At 28.6% G+C, this 12,515-nt stretch overlaps 1 protein-coding gene across 1 annotated transcript in view; it reads right to left on the minus strand.

The window, feature by feature from the left end:
* The window catches only part of LOC124535725, a 52,383-nt gene extending 42,961 nt beyond the window's left edge, over window positions 1-9,422 (minus strand). The window contains exon 1 of the mRNA XM_047112038.1: window positions 9,147-9,422. The gene's annotated coding sequence lies outside the window, so the exon portion shown is untranslated. The remainder of the gene's footprint in view (window positions 1-9,146) is intronic.
* Between the last annotated feature and the right edge of the window lie 3,093 nt (window positions 9,423-12,515).

Genomic DNA, 12,515 nt, shown 5'->3' on the forward strand with positions numbered 1-12,515 from the left:
AAGATATAAGATAAAGATATATATACATAAGGACAGACAGCGATAGGCGACTTTCTTTTATACAATTTAAAGAGGAAATGTTAAGTCAGGGCGCCAATTCCACAAAATTTTCACATTATCGTCGTCGAATCGAAGCGTAGTCGTTGCTATTCTGCTGTTATCGTATTCTACCAACTCAACTGACCCACTTACGTTCGATCGAAATTTCGGTTGGTTTGGAATATAATCGAGTTCATATCGTAACAGATATAAATAAATAGAATTGATCCTCAGTTACTATTAAGATGAGGTTTATTTTTGTGAGAAATAATCGTAGCAATAGGATCGAGAACGTATGACTTTTATAAGTTAGCAGAATTGTACCCCTGTACTGTACTGTAATTATTGACTTTAATAATGGTTGATAATGTCACTGATATGAAAAGTATTAGTATTCATTTAAAGTATATGAATAATATTTTTATAAATAAAAACATATTCATTTCAAAAACAGTTTTTCTTAATATAATTTATAAAAACATGTTTTTTTATTCCATCACCAGCAATGTTAAATATCTAGATTCCATTCTATTATGCAATTATAAGCGTTAAAGAAGCCATTTGAAATTCTGTTTTGTATGTAAGAAAGACTTTCAAACTTGAACATGGCATGACCAAGAGTGCTAAAATATTTAAATACACAGCTTATTATTAAGCATTGCACGCCAAAGGCGAAAAGTATTTCTTCATGACTTTTAAAGCAGTTTCGTTCTATCAGTTATTATGCACGTGAATTTTCAATACAAAATAACCCTTATTGCTTTCCGGGTAAAGAACAAATCGATTTGATAGAAGTAAATTTGAGGACTTCATTGAGGATATAGAATTTAGTTTGAGTGTATTCGATCAAACGAATAGAAACAATCGAATATGTTCTTAACCTTTCGCGATATGGAGTTCTAATTATATATTCGCATCGAAATGGTTTTGAATTGAACACCGATTTTAATTAAACTTCGTAATAAAACGGTAGTATCAATCGTATATAATTATTTCGATGAAAGTTATCATAGCACCGTTATCATATTAGATTTGATACGCTACATTAAAATATGAAAATAGTATGAAAAAACAGTTATAATATATAATAACGAGTCAGCATTTCAATTCTCCAGCGAAAGCAATCTTTTGAACAAATAAAATAACTGAAATATCAAATGTGTTGTTACCAATGACATCCTAACGTACATTCACCCTTATTACGTGATTCGTAGACGTCGAAAACGATCGCGAAATTTTCGAAAGGCTACAAAGATTTTTAGAGATCAGTAAATGTTATTTATGGGGAGATTGATGGACCTCCAATCTGTGAAAAGTCGATTTGACCGCTGAGGTGATGATCGACTGGAATATAAATAGTGATTGGTCATTGGCAACCTATGACGCAATATGCCATTAATGAGCACTCTGTAATAAGTCTGAACACAAGACATGTTTAGTACAAAGTTGTTGAGATTCACTTCTTCATCGAACTATTTGACGTACACTAATCAAAATAATATATCAATAAATTCATACATACATAACACGTTTTTTCTTTATTTTATTTATTAATGATATATAAATTAGAATATTTATATAGTTGCTATGTGTTATAGAATATTTTTATACGTAACTTCTTAAAATAATAATTAATTCTCTCATCGATTTGCAATTTTCATTATTCATTGGGCATTTAAGTTGGGCCATACTAAACGATATAATATAATTGCCTTTTTTATTGGTTTTTCATCATATATATACGGAACTCAATTTTGAATGTTATCGGTTTATCAATTATTGAATGTTTTAATCATTACGTAACATAAAATCAACTAATATATACAGGGAAGTGGAGAGATGCTCCTTATGCAACGCACAATAACGTACGATAATGTACAAGTTCTTATGTAATTGCCTTTGTGATAAAAACACGCTTGTGTAATCTTACATCCTATGCAAAAACTAAACAGTCCAGTATTGAAGTAACTATATACAAATATTATGCAGTCTCAACTCGTTCTCGTACATTTTATTTTACTTCACATATGTTACAATGTATCTAATATTTGACCAGAGTTTTAAACAAGTTCCACACACACAGGTGAAGATGAAATTTAGCACATGTTGTGATATTGTCAGAGCCGGATTTAGACATTTGAAGGCCCTGAGGCAACATAGTAATGGAGGCCCCTAATTATTTCCCTAATAAATGGAACTTTTTTTGTCCGATGTTTTAAAAGCATGTCTTACTAGATATTTAATAATATAAATAAGTATATTTTATCGATACTCGAATGTGTTTTGAATTAGAAATTTCTAAACTTATTTTTATCATTATTCTTTATTTAATTACACGGAGTTACATAACTATGGATTTAAAAAAGGTTTTCTTATAATTTAACTATATTCTAGTAATATAGCAAATATGTACATATATTTGCTTTATAATTTTCGTTACAAAGTAACAAATAAAAAATGTTTCAAAACATTTTAAAATATCTACAATTTATTGAATTTCTTAATACTATTCACAATTAGTGCGTGCAGACAATCTACATTTTCTTATGACGTATAACAATAACAAAATGAATATATAATTGGTAAGTATAGTTGTTAAGTTAACTTGGTAATTTCATTGATTATGTAGGTAAAAAGAGCTTGATAATTTTAGATTGTCATATTTTTATCAATAGTTTGACTGAATACATAGTGTAATAAATACAGAAAAGCGAATTTAATACACAAACTATTAAAATAATAGGGCGAAAAAAGAACATTAAAATATTCTTGCGATAACTATTTTTATAGAAATAACGAACCTTATTTGTGTCATCCTTTTTTTGTTTTTTGAGATTTAATAAAAATACGATTTAACATTTGTAAATACACGTTCCTTTGATTGGATGCAAATTAAGTCGTAAGTTTTGTAACAAGATTAACGCAAGAGACACTTAATTAATCCAACTTTAACATTCGTCGTGCATCCTCTGTGCATTGCGAAATTCAAGTTGGAAATCTACGAGAATCTTTCGTATAATATTTATAACCTCTTAATTTAAACATACCCTCTTGAACTCTTTGGTTTAGGTTTTTTAAGGTACATTATAAGGTATATTATAAGGTTTTATAAGGTAAGTCTAACATCTGTAAGTAGAAAATTAGATTATTTTAATTTTAAATGTTTAAACACGGATTTTTCCAACGTGTAACAATGGTCGATGTAGATTGTAGTTACAAGGTTGATTTATATTAAGCAATATTGTATATATCTTGGCTTAAAGGAAGTTACAATATTATAATATATATTCCAAATTCTTCCGAATATATAAAAACTAAATTATAACTATAAATTAGTGAAATATACTTAGCATACATAGCATATATGATGTGAATTTTAGATATGGTATGAATAACAAACGCTTTATTAAACTTAAAAGGAATAAATGTTGTCATAGGTTAGGTCATCCTACTACATTTATGATTGGCGTATTATATAGCTTTAATTGTAAATTTATAAGGTGTTTTGTAAGTAGTGTTCTCTTTTTTTCGTTTCGCTTCGAACCGCAAAGTAAATCATAGCTTGATGTTTTATAGGCTATAACCTTTCTCAATGAAAGGGCTATTGAACGTAATATTTTTTTGATATACCATGGGATTACCTCGTTTAAAAAGTTTTTCAGCATTAAGATTGCCTTCTTAATATTTAAACCCATGCTAATTTTGATAGGAATAAATTAGTCTGAGCATTGTTACTGGCGGTGTAGTCATACAAATTAATTGAAATGATTTTATAAAGATAAAATAAATATAGCTTACGTAATGGAAATGTTATGGTTCTTGTTTTTACTGGTCAAAGTAATTGTACGTAGATGACATCACGGTGGTCTAGTTGATCATCAGCTAATGAACTATAACGGTAACTGTTATGACATACTTCGCGCTAATTGCGTATTTATTTTAAATCTCATATATTACAAGTAGCTGTCATCTATCCGCTTCCCTCAGCGTAAGTGTATATTATTTATGTACTGTATTGTAACCTAAAAATCGGCATGCTTAACTTTTAAAAATACGTTTATATGACAGAAATAAACACTACCGTTTTTTTCTGTTTAAGAACAAAAAACACCTTTTGTTGTATACTCTATGCATGATAGGAATATTAAAATTCGTGAAACCATTCAGGCGTAATTCTACCGTACAAACATCAAATATAAAGTATTGCCGCTTTAATGTTGCTAAGCTAGAGCTGTATGTTGCCAATACTTAAACGTAATTTAATTATTATAGTGCTAAATGATTTGAGTCAGTGTAAAAATTGACTGTATGTGAATGTATGTGTGTACATTGTACAATGCTACATACGTACAATGCTACATCAATAGTAAGGATATTATTCTATTTTTATAAAAAATAGAAACAATGAACTATTATTATAGTTTTGACATCGCTCTCTTCGATACCATGTTATTTCTATTACCGAATCTAGTTAATTATTGTTTTTCTAGTATGTAACGTATGTACAAAGCCACATATCGAATTGATTTTACGTATATACGTTTATAATTCGTTTTCGACAAATTATAGTTTGAAAAATATTGAATTTCCACACGTTTGTCGACTATCAGATATTGGATATCTATTCCGTGATAACAAACGCTCAAGCAGTGCATTCGTTCCGCATAACTTAATTGGAAACCGTTCTCCATGCGTATCTAGAAAACTAAACAAACTTGTAGCAATATTTTAATGGTTAACTTCCATACAGGAGAAAGTTTTGTTCGATATATTTATATGTATTAGATATATATATTATTTATATTAATTCATTAAGAATCTTGTAATAATATTGTCTAAGATATTTAAAGAAAGGGATCCTTATGGTGATGACTACGACTATATTATATAAGAGATACAATATAACTAAACCTTCATTTTAATAAGTTAGTTGTATTTTAGTAACATAGAATTTGAGTTTAGAGCTTCATTTGTATTGATGATGTGAAGCCAATTTCTTTAAAGTACTATTAAAACCTGGAAAGTACTAATGGAACAAAGACTTTTGTGTATTTATCTATTTAAAACTTTGATGTTTAAGACAAAAATCTGGAAGAGATGGCTAATAAGCCATAAGTCCGCCCATTGTACAACACTTTTAATCTAATTCTTTTTTTATATTCTATTTTTGTATTATATTAATTTTGTGTTACTTTTTGTTTTTAGTTTGTGGTGTGCAATATAGTATAATTCATTCATTTATTCAAAATAAAAGACCCATTATATTTTAAAGATGAATCATTCGTCTCATTTGATATAAATTGTTTTTGATTCCTAAGCATGTCACGCTTAAATACCAGAACCCTTCATTAAGGTCAGTGCCAAAACTTAAACTCTTTTAGAGATAAATCGATGTTCATAGTAAAATAAAGATAACAAGTCAAGTTTTATAAATAAAAGATCAGCTAATCACACAATAATTCTCACTACGGATACATAATCTATTACAGTTACATTTACAGTTTCTCCAACATTTATTACGTCAAGGCTCATTACTTGTAATTTTCATATAATAACCACGCACGAAATAAAATAAGGAATTATAAATGAATATCGAAGTTGAATTTAAATTACCTTTACATAAAACTATTTCTTAATAACATTAAGAAGCATTTGGTATTGAATATATTCCATTTAAAAAAAATCTTATTGAGAAATGTTATAACGTATAATAATAAAAAAGAGATCTAAGATGGTATGATCCTTGTATCTGTAGTTGAACTGGCTCACTCACGATTCATACTGTAACACAAACATACTCAGTATTTCTGTTTAGTAGTAGAATATATGTATATATTTGTGTGATTGCACAAGGCTCTACCATCACCCGTTGGGCTATTACATTTTAATGTTATTAAAAAAAAACTGAAATATAATATGAAAAAAAATTCTCTAATTTTGGTTCTCTAACTTAAAAGTTTTACTTGAGTTTACCAAGTTCGACCTTCTCTTACTCACGTATTGTGGCGACCTGTAGGATTCTAACTCGCATTATTAAATTCTATTTGTCACGTAACATCCACCCATTTTATAAGGAACGTTACAATGTCTATTGTTATTACTTCCTGCTCGAACTAAATTGTTCCAATTTATTTGGCGTTGCTTTTACTATCAATATATCTATTATAATTATAAATATAAATGCATTAAATTGTTGATAGTATATTAGTTCTACACAATACATAGAGATAGAGAATTAATTTCTATGCTTAAAGCGCTGAACCGCGATGTACTTGTCAGATTTGAGAAAACGTTTATTTTGCGTTAGAGAGCCCTTTAATTGAGGAACAACTTACGAGGCGAACGTCTTTAACTTTAAATAATACATATGTATATGTGTATATTTAGACTAAATTAAACGTTGAATATCAGTGGTAACAGATTATTTTTTAAATTAGAAAAGTATGATGTAAACTGTTGGCATATAATTATTTTATAAAAAAATTAAACGTTATATAAATAAATGAATGAGTGATTATAATTAAATTAGTACATTAATAAACTGGTATCAAATTCAAAGAGTAACTTATTTTAAATAAAATAAAAAATTACATAAAAAAGTGAAAGTTTAAAAAAATAATTCATTATAATATATGTAATGTGCATATTTAAAAAGTTTTTAAATGTATACGTGATATAATCATTATCTAAATCATTTTGTAAAAGTTTATATTTTCAGTGTTATGAGGCTGTTATTTGACGTGTAAGTTACGTTATCCATCTCAATCGACATATTCATTCAATATTATTTCAGTAACGCCGTGTCCGTATTTTATTTGCGAGTATTTTGAACGTATAGATTTTTTTTTTGAATTAAGGATTTATATATACAATATGATATATATATATAATATGATATTACTAGGCAGCCTTTACATCGAATGGAAAAAAAATTGGTTATGTTTTATAAAAGCAAAACGTCTGGACTTTAGCCAATTCCAAACTCTCTTTTTACTGTCTCGAATGATATTCAGATTTCGAAGTAAACTCTGATAATAATGATAAATTAATCAGCAACATTTACGATACAAATTTAACAAAAAATTAAAATCGTATAAAGTAATGCAAGTTATTACATTTGCGTTACAGTTTTCATAGTCCTCATTATACTTTTCATATAAAATAAAATTATATTACAATATGTGAACAAAATGCGTGTTCAGAACTATAATTAGTATTATAGAGTGGCTTAAACTAAATCCAACCATTATTTACGTATATGTGTCATCGTTATTCAAGCTATTGAAGCTTTTATGAGTGTCTTATAAAACAGTTGTGAGATAAATTAGTTTTAAGTAGCTGTTATATATAGATATTATAAACAATCTGTTATGTCTTCTTCGCATGTTCGGAGCACATCTAGGCCGATCGCCGGCGAGAAATCGTTTTTGTAAACAGATTTAATGCCTATGCAAATCTCTTGTTGGAATGCGGGTGAAAATACTTCTTATATCTAAACGCGATGATCGAATAATTTTCATTCAATAAATCATTCAGAGATAGAACTTGATGTAATGTTCTTGTTTCTTATCGAAGTTATTTTTTAATATGATTAATATTGCATGAAATTCTTTCAAAATTAAATTTACATTGACATGAATTTTACATAAATAATAAAATATAACTTATCATTTTATTTGGTGGCATATAAATAATTCCATTTATATGCCACCAAATAAAATGTTGATTTTGAAAAAATAGAAAATAAAGGAATCGTTACAATTTATCTTATTCCAGTTGGGTAAAATTAAACAAAATTTCGTCCGAGAGTTCGTTGTCATTTCCAGACTGTAATACAGTTGGCATAAAATTTATTAAAGCTACAATTTACATTCTATATTCCAAACGTAGTTTTTGGTTAGTTACGTTTGAGTTTCGAAAAAAAGTCAACAAACAGTCGGTAGTTGTGAAAATATACACCGAATGGGTATGAAATAAAAACAAATCCGAGGCACTATTGCAGATTTACGGACAGCATGATAACTAGCACTGAAATAAGAGAAAAACTCTTATGTTTTCAATATCCGCGTTCAATGCTGTTGCTTTGAATATAAAACAGGGAAAAAAATGTTTTTATACGAAATATTTTGTTTATGTAAAACCTCGGCACTTTTTTTCGGTGGAATATAAAACAGAAGTGGAATGGATGAAATAGGTCAACTTTGTGTAGATTTCAGTAAACCATGCGTTTTCTTGTGCGTATTTTTGGTTACTGATTCAAACATAACTTGATTTATCAAATTTTATGAAATAATTATAAATTTTAATGGCATTATTTTTGATTATATTTTTCTTTGTAACAACGAGTGACTTTGATTTACCTAGATGTAACGGTATAATTATTTATATATATTTGTATATCTATTGGTACTATAGGAGTAATGAATTCTTATCTAGATTTAATTAATCAAATACATATCGTTATTTTTAGGTTGATCTAATTGTGCGGATACTTAAAAAATATTCATTACTTGACTTGACATAATAATTATATTTTAGTATATTTGTGAACAATTTGAATTCTATGATATGTCTTTATGAGTTTTCATACTTGCACAGATACACAATAATATATTCATATTTCTCTTAAAGTCCATGTGTAAAGTAACACCTGCTTCGTAGGGATTGAATTTAAGCGGCCGTTGAAATATTCATATGTTAATTTTGCACTTGTTAAAAGACCCATGAAAGTTACAAGATTGTCAAAATTGACGATAACGTTACATACCGAACACGTTTTACAAATTGTTTCTAAAGAAATTGTTTACAAATTGTATATAATACATTCCGATTAGTAAGACTTGAAGAATTTTAACCACTGAACACAATTTCATTTAACGTAAACAAATGAAATTCGCTTAAAACCTAAGAAAATTATTATATATCGAAGGCCCTTTATACACTATAAGTAAAATTAAATTTCCACATGACATGTGTTAATTTCATAGTCTTTAGTTATTATAACATGTTATTAATTTTAATTATAGCGTCAATAACTTGGGCATTGTGATAACAGTACAATTAAGCCATTAATATTCCATTACTAATCATCTTAATATAGTACGTACTTAATCAACAATTTGACCGGCGTCCAAAGTTGTGTCTAATCCAAACGTGTGCACACTGATTTATGTTATTTCATTAAAGTTATAACACTGGCCACTTTCTGACAAAACAATTCAGTTTACAATATATTTTTTTGTATGTTTTTCTTGTTCGAAATTTAAACTGACACCACCGTGAAAGAAAACGCGCGCGCCTACTTGGTGAGGCGTCTTAACGACTAAAACACTACTTTCAAACTGACGGCAAAGGCGACTTCTGGGGCCAACGGAGCAATGTACATCGACTACCTTGCCAGGAATGTCGTGCTGCAACCTCAGCTATATTTTTCTCGACGTGAAAACTGGTTTCGATTACAGACTACAAAAAGATTTTAAAATGTTTCTCGTATTTAATATGCCGATTCCAAATGATACTTGAAACGTTTTTCGGACGCATGATTAATTATTACCAAAAAATTATAATTCAGTCCGACGTTTTGATTTTAAATATAACTAAGAAATTATTTTACTTTTTTGTAAAACATCAAATTATTTCTTAAATATTTTTAATGACTAACTAAAATTTTAATGCATTAGTACGATTGAAGGTAAAAAATTTAAATTACTCTATTTCATTCTATTTGAAGTCGACGACCAGGAACTAGGAACTAATTTTTCTATTTATCTTAGAAGCTGGACAGAAAAGTTGTTTAAACTAGAAAGTAGTTACCTACTTAATTTTATTTATAAATTCATTTTATCTTCAATATTAATAAAGTTTTTATTTGCCTGAATATAATGTTTTGTGCAAGCTCTATCGTCAAAATAAAAATAAATAGTACCGTCGTGATCCGGTTTGATGTGCGAATTACTCAGTGTAACTACAGGCACAGGGAATATAATATTTTACCTACCAATATTGGTAAAGTCAATACTTCACCAATATTGGTAGGCGATGGGCGATGAAAACCCATTTGTACAACTCATGTTATAAAATACAAACGGCTTGTAATACAAAATATCTAATTAATTTTATATTAGTATATTCAAATTTTTGAAATAATATTTCAAGTAATATATTTATACGTCCAACATAATTTTACTTAAGTTAATAAAATTTAATAATACAACTTTTCATTGCATGAGAAAGTTGTGTTTTCTCTACAATGTGTATTTATTGATCATAGCATTAAATTGACTTCCATTGAAAGTAATATATTTTTTTATAATTTTTTCGATGTCATAGCAATGGAACTAATTTTATAAGAATGGTGTAGAAAAAATGTATGTCATCCGCGACAAATCTATTAGAATTATAAAAAGAAAGTATTTCTGATGCGAACAATCACAATTAGATTAATTTTATCAACAACATATAAAGAGGTGTATCTCAATATTATTTGTTTCACTTACTTATCAAGCATGCCGATTTTCTATTGGGCGTACAGAATTAAGCTTAAATAGCCATAGAAAGCAGGTGTTTATATAGTGTCAGTTGAGTTATTCCTTCAAATCAGTCACGCTTAGGAAGTGAAACAGCACTACGTGTCAATGACCGGCGATGACGGTGACGATATCCACTAATGAAAAGTTTTGCATTGAGGCGTTTAAGGAAGCACTTTTGTATAAGAAATTCATAATTTCGTTTACATGGCTGCAATATGCTAGTTTAAATAAGGTTAGCTATCTGATGCTAAATTTTATAAAATATATGTTATATTATAATATAGTATATTATATATAGATTCATTACTAATAGTCACCCGCAGCTTTGCTCACGTTTTAGGTTGTTGGCTGTCAAATTTCAGGCAAAAAAGTAGCCAACGTCCTTTCTTGGAGTTCAAGTTTGCTTGATAACAAATATCATCAAATTCGGTTCAGCAGTTTCTGTCGTAAAAGAACGACATATATTTTCACATTTATAATATTATATACATTATTATATTAATAAAAAATATTTATAATCACTGCACTGTTTAAAAAAAGATGAATTTTATACTGATGTAAAAATTACAGAAGCTACTGTTTTTTTGATGAAGCATAAAAATGATTGAGAGTTCAGATATCTGGACAATATACATACGGAAAACAATAACGGAAATATATTACGGACATAGCAATGGTTTATTATGATGTTTATTTAAACTATAAAATGCCCACTAGCATGTTATCAAAATTTGTGGTAAATTTTTAAATAATCAACATTGTTTCAGTAAAAACTAGTAACGACAAATTTCAATATTTTTGGATTAATTGGTGGATAGATGATGAGCCGAGATGGTCCAGTGGTTGAAACGCGTGCATCTTAACCGATGATCGCATTTTTTAATCCAGGCAAGTACCACTGAATATTCGTGTACTTAATTTGTGTTTATAATTCATATCGTATTCGGCGGTGAAGGAAGACATCGTGAGGAAACCTGCATATGACTAATTTCTTAGAAAATCTGCTATTCGTGTATTCTACCAAACCGCATTCATGGCAGGATATGTCCCAATCCTTCTCCTCCAAGGAGAGGTGGCCTTAGCCCAGCAGTGGAAAATTTACAGGCTGTTGTTGTTGTTTTATTAGTCGTGTAAGTAAAAGTTTAAGCGCTTTAGCAGAATTTCTAACATGTTCATTAATTTGATTCATGACTGACTTTTTTAATATGCCGGATTATAATTGCAGATAGTTTACGTGGTGAAATATCGAGAGTAATGTCTATCATCTGTCAATTTAATGACTACATTCCGCAAGCAACGTATTGCATTATTTATTAAGTCTAGTAACGCGACTATTGACTGTTTTAAGCATGAGTTATTTAAGTGATTTTGTATTTATATTAAGAACAGTAGAAAACAATGTTTTTTGGTTGTTATAATATTTTATATATCTTCTTTGATATAATATTATTTTACTGAAATTATTAAAAGTTGTTATGTTAAGTTATGGTAAAGTTGGGAAAGTTTGGTAAAGTTAAGTAAGACAAGGTTATTAGAATTACTGTTTGATTTTCACCCGATATCATCCAAACTATTAGATGTAACTAAATATATTCTTTTAATCTCACTTTAAATATATTTTGCTTTAATGCACGCTCTGGCGATTAACCTATCTGATACAACAAAGTGGGATTTTATTATGTGTGATGTAACAATATTATTGCAAAGCTTCAAATGTCGAGCAAGATTTTAACAGTTACTGTCATGGTGTTGTAACCCAGTAATCACTATCACTACACATTATAAAGCAAAATCCCCCGGACGCATCTGCCTCTCTGTACGTTCGCTAAACTCTAAGACTGAACGGATTTTCATGCGGTTTCTACTAATAGACAGAGTGTTTCCATGACAAAGGAAAGAAACCTTAATAAATTAATATACCTAAGTATATTATAAGTATATACTAAG

The sequence above is a fragment of the Vanessa cardui genome, chromosome 15, assembly GCF_905220365.1.
Source record: "Vanessa cardui chromosome 15, ilVanCard2.1, whole genome shotgun sequence".
In the NCBI taxonomy this organism is placed as follows: domain Eukaryota; kingdom Metazoa; phylum Arthropoda; class Insecta; order Lepidoptera; family Nymphalidae; genus Vanessa; species Vanessa cardui.